Source organism: Parus major, chromosome 2 (assembly GCF_001522545.3).
Source record: "Parus major isolate Abel chromosome 2, Parus_major1.1, whole genome shotgun sequence".
Lineage (NCBI taxonomy): Eukaryota > Metazoa > Chordata > Aves > Passeriformes > Paridae > Parus > Parus major.
The window spans coordinates 48,904,616-48,921,775 of record NC_031769.1 but is presented as its reverse complement, the minus strand read 5'-3'; the positions used below and the strand labels follow the sequence as shown (position 1 = coordinate 48,921,775).

Genomic DNA, 17,160 nt, shown 5'->3' with positions numbered 1-17,160 from the left:
CGCCCCAACACGTGCTTGACGCGGCCACCAATCGACAATCGTCACGAGGGCCGCTGGCGCGGGGTGCTCGGCTTTCGAGGGACCCACGGCGCCCCCGGGGACCCCTGGCGGCAGCGGCCGCGGTGCTGCAGCGAGACACGGGCGCCATCGGCCGGAGCGGCGGCTGAAAAGCGGCGGCGACACCGCGCGTAGAAGCGCCCGGCCGCTCTGAGGTGCCGCCCCGCCATTGGCCGCCGCAGAGCCGCCAACCGCGGGCCGCCACGCGTGGAGCGCGCGGCCGCTCCAGGGGCGGGAGGCGGGAAGGACGGGGCGGACCCGCCCCGAGCGGGTGCAGCCACATCGCCCTTCGGGATTGGCGGGCTGGCGCTGGGGGTGGGGCCAGCGGCCCGCGACGGCCTGTGAGGGCGCGCCGCGTGCGAGGGGCGGGGGGAGCTGAGGGCGGCCTGAGGGCGGCACTGGCGCTTTTTAAATTCTTGCACTGTGAGAAGGGGATTTGGCGAAATTGCTGAGGATGGGAAGGGTGGGATGGAGGCGTCGCCCCTGGGGGTTCCCAGAGGGGCCAGGAAGGTTGTGGCGCAGCGAGCCCACCGGTAGCGCCGTGATTGCACGGGATGGTGTCACGGCACAATTTCTGTCCGTGTTGTCCCGATGTTTTATCCCGATGCTGGTGAACATCTAAGGTGCGAGAAGACGGCGCTAAAGCCTGGGCTTTTGGCGCTAGAATTGCCAGTCTGTTCCCGTGCTTGGGCAATTTACAGCCGCTCATAGGCTCGCATAAGGGACCCTTATTTTAGTTTCTACAAAACTTCTGACTCTTGAACTGGTAGGTTGTAAGCATGAGGCACTGCTAAGTTCGGTGTGCAGCGGTTACACTGTATAAGAGCAGCAGTAGCTGATGATGAACAAATACCTTCAAGGTTTTGAAGTCCAAGCTTAAAATATAAACTCCACAATTTTAGAGGATTAAGACGTTGTGTTGCTCTGAAAGGCTGCTGTAGGCATTTGGCATTTGTAAGTGGTCTATAGGTTGAAAAAAAAAAAATCCACATTAAAAGGCTTGCTGTGTTCTACATTCTTAAAATTATAGCCTGGAAGTCAGTGCCTTTTCTCAACTCGGCTACCACACAAATTATCCTGAAAATACAGGGGCAGTTTATTAACTGACTTGGCATATCACTAGAATGGAGTGGGATCTGATCTGAACCAAGTTAAAGCTGTCTGGACCCTGTCAAGATTGTGATCCTGATCCTGCCTGGTTTTGGTATTGATATAAATGTTAGTTTGATTAACATTGATATTCAGTAATTTGATGATAGCACATGATCAAATTGGACACTCCATGTTCTCAGTGGGAAAAAATTAAGAGTATGGAAAGCTTTTATTTAAAGTCTTGTTCACTGTTTAGCACAACCCTTCATTTGGCTATAATCTTAGTGTGTGAAATATTTGCTGTCTTTGTCCTCTGAGTTTATAAAAGAAGTAGTGGCTATTGTAATCCATTTTTTCTTTAAATTTATGTTGGAGATTTTCTGTCTGACAGTGATCTGTCAAGGTAGAGGAATGCACAGTACTAATGGGCACTGCAAAACTGGTTAAAATAGCTTGCAAAAAAAGTGAGCGTGTAAAATGGGGAAGTAGTGTCAGTATTGCTTTTGTCTGCTGGAGTGTGAAATACTGAATTAAATGCTTTTTCTTTCCTAATGAAACCCATAATGAGTTTTATGGTTGTTATGGTTTCTGTCTATCCAGGTTAACCAACTGAAAAAGGAGATCAGTAAATTTGCTCAGCAGTTGAAGGTTCCGAGTACCAACATCATGCCAGACAGTGAAAAGGAAGTGCTAACAGTACAAATATAGGGAAGGTGGGTTTGTTATTGCTTATTTGAGCTGCAGGAGGAAAGGCTGGAAGGCAGAACCCCTGTGATCCCTGTTCAGCCAAGGACAGCTTGACTGAGAAATTTGCTGAATTGTCAGTTCATTGTGTGGGTCGTTACAACACTGGTAGCCCGGATGCATCTTAAGCACGTCCCACTAGACAAACAGGGCCTTGGCAAAAGACCATAGTCTGATCTGTCTTCAAACCAGCAGGGCTGTGCCTGTCTCCCTAGATTAGGGTTGCACAGGATGGCTCAGCGAATATAGAGCTGCAAATGGTACACCAAGCAAATGTGTGATTCATCACAGACCAGCTCGGGTGCCAGCTCTATACAATTGTGAAATATATGAGGCACTGGGAAGAGTGTGCCAGCTGTGCAGCTCTTCCAAAGAATTCCTTTCTGCTCTCTGAAGAGCTGGTTACCTGTAGGACTGACCGTATGAAACTGAAAATCCTCTGGGCTAAGTACTCCTGGTAAGAGCACTACTGCCTTTTGCTGAGTGTGTGTTCTTTATGCAAGTTAATAACAGGAATACTCTCCCCTTTGCCAGGAGTGTCTCTAGGCAGAAGGCAGGTGGAACACACTAGTATAGTATATAGTCATCTATGGGTTAGATGCATAGAAAAGTGAATGGCACAGGTCTCTTGCGGCTTGTCTGATTGTGAGAAATTTGCCATACAAATCCCTCATCCTGAGACACACTGGAGGGCTTGGAAAGCATGGGGCCTCACAGAGCATCTATGCTGTAGTTTCTAGGTAAAAGGCATTTCTACCTGATAACATGGGCTGTGCTGCAGAAAAATGCAGGTATTAGTGCACTCTGCTTATTTGAAAGTGGATTGCATTTTGTGCATACTGTGCTTTCACATACTGATAAGGTGTTAGCATCACTGTGGGCAGATTTGCATCCCCAGAAACAAACAGATGATTGTGGTTCTTAAATATGCTTTTCCTCAGGAACATTCAATTAAGTGTCTTTCCTGTTTAAGTTGCCAGTGGCTACCTTAAAATCTTCACAGGTTGTACCTATGTTCTCTAACATCATTAAGTGGTGGACTGTAGAAATCTCCCTTTGCATCACACTATGCTTTTCTCCTTCAGAAAGTAGCCTGGACATGAGTAATCCTGTACCTCATTCTGCACATTCTGTGGGGCACAGCTGCTGCTCTTAGAAGAGGCATATTCAGCAGCAAATATTGAAAAAAAACAGCGTTCTTCTACAAAAATCATGAAAATGGTAAGGCATGTCAGACTAAGCTATATAGGTCTAACTTCTGCTATTGAAAAGTATTACAATCTCAGAAGTAAGTGTGGACCTACTTGGCCTTTTACAGGCTGTGAGTTGACACAGGCAGGCAGCTGGGACAATCACACACTCACAGCAAGGACTCAAAGAGTAAATGTGAAGTAAAAATGTAAGACTTAAAAATGGCACAGTGTCATACAAGTGTTTTGAATGATTTTTCTGGTAGTTTTCTTGTCAGCCTTGGTTATCTTGTTTGCATAATAGCTAAACTTTCACCTGTGTTGCCTTGCACATAATCTTCATGTAAATCACTTCAGTAAACCTCAAAACAATGCTTAAAATATCCATCCCAATTTGCGTTTCAACTAAATCTAAAAACAATTTAGAGCAAGAGAGTCTTGTAGAACTCATCATTTTTTGCTCAGTGGATGATTCATGTATTATGATGCTAATTTTAAAATACCTTTTAGTAATTTTCAGTCATCATTGTAGAAAGATGATAGAAAGTTTTATGTGAAAATGTTCCACTTCAAAACTACAAAATTCTTGTAAGTTAATGAAATATTGTAAGTCACAGTAATATAAATACTATTGATTCCTGTATTGCTCTCTTGTTTTGCTGCAATGATTTTGAGTGTCTATCTGGATGACTTATTTTTTTGCCTTTTCTTTTGCTTCTTTTTTTTTTTGTTTGTTTTTTTGTTTCAGGGATCTGCTGCTTAGTTCTTGGTTCTCTGTTACACCTTGTTCTGTCACTACCAGCCTTGGTAAAAATTCTCTCTCCATCTTTCTTAAAAGACCCCTTCATGTGTTAAAAGGCTGCAATGAGTGACCCTGGAGACTTCTCCAGGCTGAGAAATTTCCACACTCTCATCCTTTCTTCGAAGGAGATATGTTTTAGTCCTGTCATCATTCCTGTTGCCCTCCTCTGAAGGTGCTGTGACAGGTACATGTCTTTCTTGTGCTCAAAGAAAGGAGGGGGATTCCAGAGCTGGACACAGTGTTTCAGGTGAAACCACTACAGCAAAGTAAGGGGATGCCTCTGGGTAGCATCCCATCCTTCTGGTATATGAAGTATATTTGGACACTCCCTGCTGGAAGGATTTCGGCAGCGTTTGTGGTAGTTAGTTAACCAGGGCTCAGGCAGAGGAATGTGATTACTTAGTAAACTCAGATGCTGGCTGGCACCATGCTGGCCTGTGCCAAGCAGAACATTTCCAAGGACTTCTGAACATTCTTCATGGAACCTGTTTGTGTGCAGCCAGCCTGCTTGGAGAGAGAATTAATTAGTGTAGGCACAAGCACCTCCACATTGGTTGGCCTCAGTGCCTAGGAATATTCCATACATGCCTAATTTACTGGTATGGGTGTGGCAGTTCAGTGATGTGTAAGTTGGTGCCAAGAATAGCAAAGAACATGTAGGAAAGTATGTACTCACTGAGGTAAGTAGTCTGAATGCTGACCCTTATAGTATTTTCCCTAGAGTTCTACATTGTAAGAACCAGTAGATAATGAGATTACTTCAGATGTCTGTGAAGTTACATCCCAAATTTGGATGACCACCTATCCAATACAGTTCTGTAAGTGTAGTTCATATCCAAACCGTAGTTTATATCTATTTTTTTATTTTCTTCAGATTAAATATATACCTATAGAACACTTTCATGGAGTTTATTGGTAAATGAACATGGAATAAGCTTCAGAACTTTGAGCAAAGTCACATTCTAGTGTTTTCTGTGTGCAAACCCAGTCTTACCAGTGTCAACCTTACAGGGTGCTGATAGCTTTCATGTAGCAGGGTGGATGTAACAGAACCTTGATAGTGACTGCTGGAGTACCTTACTTTTTAAAAAATAGTTTTTCACTTTTTGTAGAGGTGACAGAATGTCCTGCCTCTTGCAGAGGACAATTAAACATGGTGAAGTTAAGTGCATTGCTGGCTCTAGTTCCTGGCTCTGAGGAGCAAGTATTGAAGGATGCATCTTAAGCAAGCAGTAGAGAAGAAAAGGAACTGTGTTTTTCTCAGCAAAGGTGCTGGTGAGGGATGTGTATAGCAGCATTTGTGCTAATGGTGCTGTGCACCAATCACTGGAAACACTGGTTTCATTCTGGGGTTGTTTTGGGGGTGTTAGTGGAAACAGATAGAAATACAGATTTCCCAGCATTGTCTGTTTACACTTCAATGCCTGAGTGGATTTGTCTCTGGTCTTAATTTATCTTTACTCTGATCCTTTGGCCTGTGAAGAGACCCACTGATCCAACAGGAAAAAAGAAGGGGATATAACATGGAATGAGCTTCTCCTGGAAATGAGGGTCCCGTCTCATCAGAGTAAGTGAGTTGTCATATGTACAGTTGGTCACAAGATGTCAGCGTCAAAGAGCAAGCTGGAGTGGAGGGCCTGGGAAATTGAGATTTCCCAGTTCCCCGTTCTGGGAATGCTGCAGGAAACATTTGCTGTGTTGGCCCCTGGCATTGGTAACTGTTGCAGTTATTGGGGCTTGAGGCCACAGTGCAGGTCAGAAATCTTTCCAGCTCTTTGCAGGGTGGTTTTGGTTTGGTTTGTGCATAAGACCCAGCAGATAGCTGAAAACTTTCTTGAGGAAAGGTGAGAGCAGGAAGCAGATAGGATTAGGAGCAGGAACAGATTCTGGCCGGAGGGGGAGGCTGTTGCCCTTTGGACATCTATCCTGTATGTTACAGTACTCCACTAGGCAAAGGTAAGTGTCTTGCATACAGCTTTCAGGTGACATGTGAAAGCACAGTCATTCCAGGTTGTTACCTGTAAAGAGCTAATTTTTTTAATCCAGGATCATGATACAAGGAGTTAAGACTGATCTGGCTTGCTATGGTCTGTTCCAGATAACATCAGTGAAAAAACTTCCTAACAAAAATGGCTGTGTGTAGCTGGCACAACATGGCACAGCTTTTCCATCTCACACTGCTGCATGGGTATCAAGGACAGTGGAGCTTGTGGGGCCATGGGAAGCCCATTCTTGTAATGCTTTCATTAAAATCATGATTTTGGCCCATCTTCCTTGGGATTTCCAGGAGTTTCAGGAAGCAGCTGTTTACCAGAAAGAAAAACATGTCAGGATAACTCATGATTTCTACTGAAACATCATTTTCCAGAACTGTAGTTTGGACGTGGTCTCCTTGAGATTCAGTTAGATGCTCAGTACTTCCTTCATGAAAAACCTTTCAAAAGGGTTACAAAGGAAGAGTACAAGTCCTAATTGTTTCTCTTCCACCACTGACTAAAGTAACAAAACATGCACTACTATAGGTCAAAAATTCCTTCTATTTATAGCATATCAGAATTATCCTTGAACTGTGAGATATATTTGTTTTCTAATTAGCATTACTTTTTTCCCAAGATGCTCTTGCTTTCTTATGCTCTAAAGGCTCAACTTACTGTATTTTTCTCCTATTTCTGTTCCCAAGCACAGGCAGTTTGTTGTGCATTATATGTTTAAAAGCCATGTCATTCCTCTGTTGCTTCTAGCTTTTAGGAGTAAAAAGACCAGGAGATGCTACTTCTTAGTCTTCTGCTTTCAAACAAAATCAGGGCATAAGCTGAAATCCTGAAATCTTAAATTCTTAAATAATTACGTTAGTTAGCTTACATCCATTTTCCTCATATACATACAGTTTGCCAAAGTAGGAATCACATTATTGCCTTGAGAATTCCCTCCCTGCTATCCAGAGCTGCTGTCCCAGGCCATATGGGCATAGCCGAGCTCATCACTTTGGGTACCACCATTGACAAAGCTGTTGAGAAACTGTAAGCGTGAAAGCCTTGGCAAGGCTTCTACAATTTGTCCTGATCCAGATGCAACACCATGCAGCTTAAAGCTACTGGAAGTACAAGAGAGTGAATTTTCCCCTGCAAGCCTGCAGAACTGTACACTACATTTATGTGACTGTTGTTTCAGTGGTTTCCACTTCTCCCTTTTCAGAGCCTCTTACCAGAGCAGTACAGTAAGAGGAACCCTCTGTAATTCAACAGACTTCAGCCACACTCTGTCTGTATGTGAATACAGGTGGAAAAGCCATTTTTATGCTCATTTCCATAAGTAGGCGTATTGCTCTCTCACCTCGTTCTGTGAATGGCAGCTGTTACCAATTTGTGGTCAGTATTCTCAGGTGGATTGTGGGTGAGCATATCTAAAATAAGTCACATGTAGGCTTGGAAGTGTTAGGAATTTACACTTTAAAAAGAAAGTGTCCTGCAGTTCATCTCCTTTCTTTTGGTCTTCCAACTCTGACTGTTTATTGAAAATAGTTCTTTCTAGAAAATCCTGCCTGCCTCCTGTTAGGAAGCCCCAGCCTCAACTCACCTGGCATCTGTGGGAGGAGCCCACTGTTTTGGTGGATGAGCCAGGAATGGAGGCAGTCAAACATCTGTGACAGTATTGGCATTGCATTACCTGCTCCTACATTGGCCTCATGATTGTAAGGCAGCTTTTAACTGGTGATTCATCAAAACTGAGTATTAGTCATGTGACTGCTTAAAGTCTGAGATGGTCCAGCTTGGGAACAAATTTTATGTTATTCTTTGGCTGTTTGAGCAGGTCCTATGTAGGAAGGGTCTTTTGGTGCCTGAAGGGACTGTGTGAAAATCCCATATTTCGAGCCTGCTGGTGATGCCATGAGGAAATGAAAACCACACATAGGATCACAGAGATGAAGATGCAAATACAGTAACTGTGTCTAATTTGGCTTCATGTTGGGCCATCAAATTGCCTTGCATCTCTTATAATTTTGTGCCTGTATTTCAGTCCTACAATGCTGTACATCACTAATACTTTTACTCCATTAATTTTAAGTATCCTCTTTTTGCAAATGCATATTTAAGTAGAACTTTCTACACATGGAGACTGATGAAAATGAGGAGACAAGGTTGTTCTTTAAGAAAGGATACTACTTTTTCTTTCCAGCCCCTTCTTCTCATGCTCATGGAAGGTCCTTCCTGATCAAGCAACATCACTGCAGAGTGTGGCATTTTTAACCTAACTTGCTACTTTGTGCTGAAACTAACTTCCCTGCACGAATAAATCAAGAAAATTCAGGTCAAGACACAGAGACAACAATAAAAAATTGAGCAATTACAGAGGTAAATTCCCGTTCACAGGTTTTTAAGTTAGCTTTGCAATACTTCTGGACCTCATTGTAAGGAACAGAACTGCTTGGGAAAGGAAGGAATTCTTTCCAGACACAAAGGAGAAGTGAGATATCAGGCTGCAGTTTGCTAACCAGCTCAGCCAGCTCGGTCCTGGGGCGAGCGGCACCAGGACCCCGCCGGGACCCCCGTGCCGGCCGCCGCTGTCCGCGGTGCTGAAGCCTCGAGGGGATGAGGTGGACAGGGAGCATCCGGCAAAAAGCTGTCCTTGGAGCATATCAGCATCTGGTGTATCTTTGGCTGCATCAATGGGAGAACCTCAGAGGAGAAGTGATATATTCCAGTTAAAAAATGCTCCATTTTGGCCTTCAGCGATGCTTCAGATTTCTCATGCACTTTTTGAACTCTTTTTGAGCTGTGTTTCAGAATGACAAGAAATGTTCAGCAGCAAGTTTCTTGAACTGGGGAATTTGTATGAAAAACATTTCAACCTTGTCTTCAGGCTCTTTTCAGTCTTGCACATTTGCCAGTTACTTACCTGAGCCTATCAGGAAGTGCCTCTGGTTCTAGGAATGCCTTAATTATTCATTACCAAATAATTTCCTAAAAGTACGTTTTAGTACAGGGCTTAGATTCATTAATGCATTCACTTGAGTATCAAAATTAGCAGAGTTACCATAGGGATATTACTTAGAGTCATGTAGTGGTTTAGATTTGTTAATTTCAGTTTCCCAGCCAATGTACTAAACTAACATTTATTTTTCTGATTAGACCATTAAAAGTTTTTCTTTGACCATGGAAGTGAAGCTGATTGAGATTTTGGAGTCTAATTAAAGACAGAGTTGCAGGTGGCTGCTGTCTGCCTGAGCAGCCATTTTCATCATAAAATATTTGTGGACGTAACTAAATGTGTCTGTGTTGAACTGAGGTTCCAAAAGTTTCTGTTCCTTTAAGCAAGAAATAAGTTGATGGATTTTCTTTTTGGCATCTGGGTAACCTTTTTTTTATGGAAGCTGTGCTTTAGAGACCAGTGAGCACTGCAGAGATTAATTGTATGTAACAATGCTTGGAAATAATGTGCTTAGACCAAATTCACTATTTAAAAGAGTTTGCAAAGCCTGTACAGTCAATCCTCAGAGCAGCCAAACGTGCTTTTGGCTGATGTAGTTCCTACTGACTTGGTCAGCTCATGAAATCAGGTGTCAAGGCAAGATCATGTGAATGTTGGATTAGCTGTGACAGCTATTTTATGGGGTCTTTTTGTTGGTGCAGAAAGATCATGCAAGATTGCTGGGGAAGAAACTGGAGGCTGGAGAATTAAAAATGGGGTCTATGTGAGCAGTAAGGAGTATGAAAGAAACAGATAGAGTCTTGTGCTTCCTTTTTCTCTAGGCCCTGGATCTCATAGTTAAGAGGAATACCAAAGCTGGAGAATGCTGAGCAACTGCAGGACTTTCTGAACTGCTGCTTGCAGACCGATGAGGACGCTCAGTGGTCTGCTGAGCAACTTCTGCAGGTACAGTGTGAGGCAGCTGCAAATGAAATAGCTGTCCAATGGATCAATTTTCTCATCAGCTAAACTTAAAGGCATCAGATGAGCTTCCCCTCATATTAATGCCCAGTCTGGGTGGTTTTCAAGAGAAAACTGAGTAGAAGCATAGAATATTTTGGGTTGGAAGAGACCTTTAAAGGTCACATAGTCTAAATTCCCTACAATGAGCAGGGATATCTGGAACCTAGATTAGGTTGCTCAGAGCCCTGTCTGAACTGACCTTGAATGTTTTGAGGGATGGGGCACCTAGGACTTCTCTGGATAACCTGTTCCAGTGTTTCTCCACTCTCCTCATAAACAGTTTCTTCCTCAGACCTAATCTGAATGGACCCTGCTTTGATTTGAAAGCATTTCCCCTTTTTCATAGGCCCTGATAAAAAATGCATCCCCGTCTTTCTTAGAACACCCCTGAAGCCAGTAAGGCCTCCCCAGGGCCTTCTCCAGGCTGTACAACCTCAAGTGTTTCAACCTTTCCTCATAGGAGAAGTGTTGCATCCTTTGGTCATTTTTGTGGCCCTGTTCTGTGTTTTGGTAGTAGGTTCAGATTTCCCTGGTGGCAAGAGCTGCAGTAGGATGATCCCAGGTATGGAGGCATGAAATAGTGCTGGTGGTGAAGAATCCTGATGAAGCCATCCCAGCCAAGCAGTCCAAGACTTGGCTGTGGGAAAGAAGGGATTGTTGGGGATCTCCCTTTGAGCATCAGGAGGGCCTCAGCTTGTCCCTCCTACCCCACTCAGACGTTTCTGATACCAAAACAGGGACAGCTGAGCAGGACTTGTCACAGCCCTTTTTTGCTGCCTAGCACAGTTGAGTAGATGAGAACTGCTGCAGGATTGCTGCCAGGTTTTGTGACAGATTGGGAGCTGCAGAGTGTGTGCCACTTGGCTGTCTCTACTCTGAAGGTGCCAGCCAGCACAGGAGGTGCAGGAGATACACTGCTCTCCCTGCAAGCCAGAGCTCAGTCCATCAGTGCTCCACCACTTGTCTCCCTGCTCTTGGTGCTGAAAACCTCAGTGGTCTTCAGATGAAAACATGGGCCCAGATCCTCCTGGGATAAACATTTCTTAGCTGTCCTCGAGTTTCTTGAAGAACAGCTTGTGCTACTCATCTTTTTTGACAACTAATATAGCCCATGCCTCCAAGAAGAAGAGCCCTAAGTCAATATTTTGTGTTTCCTGAAAGTGAAAATTCCTGGACTGCAAGCAGCATTCCCAGAGTCTTGGCAGGGCAAATATTGTATCAAGCTAGAGACACCTTGATAAATGGATTAATAGAATTATGGGCCAAGTATTGCAGTTACTGGACATGTGGTAGGGGGGTACATGAAGACAGAGGTGCAGATAGTTCCTTCAGACCTATTTCTGCATCTTTATGACATCTCAAAGAATAGTACTTGAGCCCATGAGAAAATGAGCTTGGAAAGTCATGGTTCATTTGTTTTCCTTTGGTCAGCATCCATTTTTACTCTCAGGCAAGCCTCTCTCCAGCCTCACCCCTCTGATCATTGCAGCAAGACAGGAGAGGGAGGACAGGAGATGCGACAGTGACAGAACTGCTTTATCCAGTGCCAGCAATGGGTGGCTCTCAGAATAGAAATCAAACTACACTCAAATCAGTTAGAAGATACCCTTCCTTCTCACCCTGTGAAAAAGCTGTACATTCCCTTTTCAATTGTCACTTGTTTCTTAAAGATGCAAAGCCCCATTTTTGAAGGGGTTTTGGTATGGCTTGGGATTGGGGAAGGGTCTCTTTCATTCCTAAACTCCAGTCTGCACTGCTTTTGGAATACAGCCCACTGAATGGTTTTTGCCCAGTCACGGTACTCCTAGATGAGGAAGAAAGCACGTTTGCATTTCCAACCAGACACGAATGTAGAGTGGGACAGACAAAATATCATGTGGAGATACAGCCTTTCAGCTGTAGTTCTGGAGGGTTTCAGCTCTCAACCATTGCGTTTGTACAACTAATATAAATCTCTTTGTCTCTCTGTAAGATGAGAGTCTTAGTCAAATGAAAAAGCAGCAGGATCGGTCACTGCTCTTAGAAAGGCCCATCTGATGCAAAGCTGTCAATAGAAACACGAGGTGAGAGTGGGTCCAGCTGTGGCCAGTGCTCAGCCCCAGCAAAACCCTGGCAGAGCACAGAGCAGCCTCAGCATTTGCAGCCTGGAAGAAGGAATTCATAGCAGCAAGCAGCAGCAGACCAGCCTTGGATGCTTGCCTCTTCCTAGGACCAGACCATTCATCCATATCAGAGCCAAACTGGCAGTGGGCTGCTCCCAAGGGGAATCGTAGCCGTGCCATGAACTGCACAGTCTGGTGGGATTGGCCACCTGGAGTCTGTGCAGGCGTAGAGAAGCGCTAAAGACAGGGGAGTGGTGGTGTCACTGCTGAGAAGGTTGCTGTCCTTGGAGACTTGCAGCTAAATATTAATTAACTGTCCTGGATTTCCTTGAAAGCACAACAGGCCTGATTTTTCAGATGGCTGCTGGAGTGAGCAGCTCTGGTTTCCTGAACAGGGGATCCCCAGGGGAAACAGATAGAGCTGCCAGGAGCCTGCAGCTGGCACGAGAGTGGCTGATGGGACTCGGGTGTTTCAGGAGCAATGATGGCAAAGTGCCCATCCCTGTGGCCCCAAAAGAAGTTCCTGGGGAGCACCAGCATCCAGGGCAGGAAAACTGTCTGTGGCACATCAGATCACACAGAAGTGCCTGCAGGAAGGGCACTGAAGGTCTGCCAGCTTGACCAGGGAGCAGCAGTACCTGATGGGGAGAAAGCCACAGAAGCCACGGCCTCTCTAAGCTCTGTATCTCCCATCACAACTAACACAGTTGTCCAGAGAGAGCTCCAGTGGGATCCTGTTGCCACCGAGGTGTCAGGGCAGTCCCAGATGGAAGCAGTGAGCACAGCTGTGGGGGCTGAGCCCAGGAACTCGGTGCCAGAGCTGCAGGAGGAGGTGAGTAGGTATACACTATATACAGCTGTATATCTAGACATTTATCTATTTATCTGACCATTTAGTGCAGTATAAATTAGAGGGTTTTTCTTCCAAGCTTGGTGTTCACAGCCCATCCTTGTGACCAAATCCAAGTTCTTTCTCAACTGTTTGGAAAGTTGGCATGGGCTGATCCATGTTTGTGCTGGATGTTGTAATTGCCTGGGCTGTTGAGAGTTTTCAAGCTTATTTTCTTCTTTTAGTTCTCCCCCTTTCTGAACAGAAGGGAAAATAATTAAAGACTTTGATTTCCAGGTTGTGGTAGCCTAAAGAGGAGCTGTGATGCAGGAAGGAAAACAGGGAGACAGAGAGGTCAAAGAATGCCCCTCATTTCTCTGCAGGATGTTTGAGACATATGAAAGTTGTTGCTCTTTCTGCTAGAAACTTTCTGCTTTTGACTTGAAATAGATTTAATCTTCCAAAGCCACCTCAGTGATGCTGAGGGCAGTTGGAGTATCACCCCTCACAGCCCAAACATCTTACTGAAAACTTAACTTTCAGAAGGAAACCTTGCAAACCCACAGCGGGCAACATTTCACATAGGTCAAAATAACGCTTCTGGGTTTAACAGCATTTATGGCACTAAGGGAATTAAGAAGGAAGGTTTGTTTTTTCTAACTTCCAGGGTGTTTGACACAACAAGAGGAAGGAACATGTACATGAGAAGCCATCACCTGTGGGAGGAGGAAGGGTCTCTTCCCAAGATTAAAGCTTAATTTTGAGGGTTTACTGGGGGTAGAAAGAGTTTGATAGGGAAACTCATGAGATTGCTTTTCTACTTTGTTTATTAGCAAGTAAATGTAAGAGTTTTGGTGTTGCTACGTTTGGTCTTTTTGCCTTTATAAAATCATGAAAATAAAAAAGGTCACACCCAAACCAGACAGAAACTCAGAAAAGTAGAACTGACTAATGGAATTAGAAAAAAAGGAATTAAAATGCCTGGGTTGTTTCCTCACTTCCAGGATGACTGCCACAATGTGAGGAAGGAACATTTCTGCAAGAAGCCATCACCTGCAGGACAATGAAGAGTCTTTTGCCAAGACTTAAAGTAGAATTTTGGGGCTAATAGGACTTGAAAATGGAATAGGGAAATTAATGAGCTTTACTATCTGCTTTTTTCATAAACTTATAGTCATGTGCCACATTCCAGATGTCACCTGCCCTATTTTTTTAACAAATGTTTTCTTCTATTTAATTTATGTAATTGTGTTTTGAATAATTAATGTAGGAGGGTTTGTATTGGTTATGTTTTTATAATGTGTTTTTATAATGTTTTATAATAAGTTTTATTATATGGTTTACTATGGTTTTAATTTGTTTTATTAAGTTGCATAATGTGTTTTTTGTTGGTTAAACCCAAATTTGTTTGCTTCCTTCATTTTCCAAATGCAGCATTGATTTGGAAGAAAATCCAGGCACTCACTTTCTTCCCTTTGGAAAGAACACAGCCCCTCGCTTAGTGGGTGGGGAGCGTGAAGGTGGATCCTTCTTCCCCCAGCCTGTGGGGTTTTATAATTTATTCCTAAGAATTCCAAAACATAAGCTTGAAACTGCAAACACTTGGATCCTGGGGACTGATGCAGGTTTAACTTGCTGTTGCATGGAAGCTCCTTTACTTTCCAGTTCAGATGTAAACATTTCCTTCATTTTGCTATTTCAAATCCTTTTGCATGGGGCTCCCTGGGGGTGGATGCCAGTGTGTTGCCTAGTTTATTTTAACACCCTGCTCTGCTCCCTATTTTCCCTGTGATGCTGCTTCTGTGGCTCCCCTCACTCCTGGGAATCTGACTAGCACAGTCACATGGCACTCAGGTTTCAGCCCTCCAAAGACAAGCAGCAGGTTCTAATCCAGTGAGACAGAATGAGTCAGCCCCAGATGGCACTGCATCATCCATGGTCTCCTGCCTGTACTTGGAAATGAGATAACTTTCCTAATTAATGGTTTTAATAAACTTTTTGATTCATTTTTTTAATAACCTTAAGTCGTGTATTAGTCCTTAGCAGTGTAATTTTCCATTTTAGCCAGCATGTAGCTAAGTTTTTTTTACAGACTGTTATTGTTAGTGTGTGATTATTAGATCCCCAAAAACTTCAAGTTATGATGAACTAACCCTATTAAGCTCCAGTGAACAAAGAAAGCCCTGGGGGAGTTAAAGGCTGGACACCTGGAATCCAGAATTTATAGGCCTCCAAGGACATATTGAAGTAACCAGAAGATAAAGAAGAGACTAACAAAGATAATTCAATATGTTCTGGAGTCTTTTTGTCTGGGAAAAAGATAATAAAAAACTTAAAAGATGTGGACTAATTAGCATGAGAAGTGAGAAATCAATAACCAATAGAAGATAGAATAGTAATTGATGCAAAAAATTATGTAATTTAGAACCAATGAACATTAACTTATTTGCTAAAAATGTATAAATAAGTGAAAAGTTTTGAAAGTTGTGTGCATTTAGGTGGAGCACCCTGGCCTGGAATAAACTAATGCCTGCTCCCTAATACTACAAAAACAGTGTTAGAGAGTTTCATTCATCCTGACGTTTTTGGCAACATACTGGCAAGTCTCGGGGAATCAGCTGGCAGCAAAACTCTAGAAACTGTCAGTGAGTAAGAGCAGGAGTGACTGTGGGAATAGGGCAACAGGCATTCAGCAGGAATGATGGCAAAGTGAGCAACATCCACATGTACACACAAACCAGACTGTCAGACTTTCTCCTCCTGGGGGTTCCTCCCATGGTGTGTAAGCTCCCAGCCACATCTTTTTTACCCAAGAAGGCTTAAAAATGGGATTCAGAGTGCTTACAGCCATCTGCCAGGAAAAACAGTAATATCATCCCTATTCCATGCAAAGACAAAATGCAGGGTCCAGGCTGGCAGAGCTGACACAAAAGGCTAGCAACAAGGCAAGGTTCAAAGCCTGGCTGGGGACATGTTGGTGCTCAGCCCTAACACCAGTGACCTTTGATGTTTTTTTTTGGTTTGGTTTTGGCTTTTGGTGTCTGTCTTGCCACAGGAAAGAGAATCTGGGGTTCCAGATTTCTCAGCCGTTCAAGCCTGAAGTGTGAAATAGTAACAACCACTTAGATACAACATTTCCAACACTTATGCCTGCAGGTGATTCTGGGCTCAGAAGGGCAGGCTCAACTCGGTAATTTATGAGAGCCCCTGCTATAAAGGCAGCCACTGCAATAAAGAATCCTTGAGTAGTTCACCAGCCTCCATCCTCTGTCTGCCTCTGCTGAGAAATGTAGACAAACAGTCCACGTATTAAGTCTTTCTAAGGAATAATTTTCTTCATGATTGGTCATTTAGGTGGCACACCTACATAAGCACTGATACTCAGCCTAAGAAAGCAAAGGGATAGAGAACTATCCTTTCTAGATCCAGAAAGCACAGGATTAAATGTCATTTAAAGGAAAGGTAAATACTGGAACTGTCATGGACTTGGGGTTGGTTTTTTTTTATTATTATTCTTTTATGGGGTGTGTTTTTTGTTTTGTTTTTAATTACCTGTGACTTCTCAGTGTAAAATTTAAAAGAATAGACAAAAATCTGGGCCTTCACTATTTGTCTAGTTTTGAAGCCATGCTATCATTTGTGAATGGTTCTACACAAGTTTTTTCCAAGCTGGAGGGTTCTTCAGCCCCAAGATCGCCACTGATCAGCACATGAGTCCACCAAGAGCAGTGGAGAGAGAGCAGCTGGTCCAGCTCTGTGAAATCTGAGAGGTTGCATATTGTTATATTGCAAATGATCTCTATGTGTCAGACTGAAAGAACAATTCTAACAAATTGCTTGATTAGATTAGGAACTTTCAAATTCTTCGGATCTGCAGCCACAGCTTTTCTCACTTACTAATGATTACTAATTATCAATGTAGCTGGACATCAGCAAATGCCCCAAAGCACCTCACAGAACCAGTGGAGGACACACTTGGCATTCTATTGCTCTATAACTCACATTTGAAGTATACTTATCTGGCAAGTATCCAAAAAAGTGCAAAACCACTTTCATTATAAGTCTTCCATGTTATTTTTCCTCAGGAAACCAAACATCAAACAGCAACAGGAGGCAGAAAGAGTACTTAAAATTCTGCAACGCCTTCTAACATAATATCTAAAACTCCAGTTTCAAGGGAAATAATGCCCAGAATTCTAGGAGTATTCCAACAATGCACTTATTGCTCTTCATCACAACATGAATGCGTGAACCCATGTCACAAGTTTTGTAGATAAACACACACCAAAAAAATTTGAAGGGTACAAGAGATTGGTTTAGAGCACCTATTTCCTAACAAAACCTAAATTGTGGACGGCAGAAAAAGCAAAACACATTAACGAAGTTTCTTTGCGGAGGTGACTGCCGCTGGCA

General features: G+C 43.4%; 1 long non-coding RNA gene across 4 annotated transcripts; it reads left to right on the top strand.

Moving 5' to 3' along the window:
• The first annotated feature begins 39 nt into the window (after nucleotides 1-39).
• LOC107200435 lies at nucleotides 40-15,348 on the top strand. Of its 4 annotated transcripts, none has more exons than XR_001519624.3 (7): nucleotides 40-212; nucleotides 1,750-1,862; nucleotides 2,979-3,114; nucleotides 3,832-5,452; nucleotides 9,636-9,759; nucleotides 10,331-12,750; nucleotides 13,752-15,348. It is a non-coding gene; the product is annotated as an uncharacterized LOC107200435 (long non-coding RNA). The 4 variants fall into 4 exon arrangements; XR_001519625.3 differs by lacking the exon at nucleotides 40-212 and adding an exon at nucleotides 502-823; XR_001519623.3 differs by lacking the exon at nucleotides 40-212 and having other exon boundaries at nucleotides 502-1,862.
• Nucleotides 15,349-17,160: the final 1,812 nt, after the last annotated feature.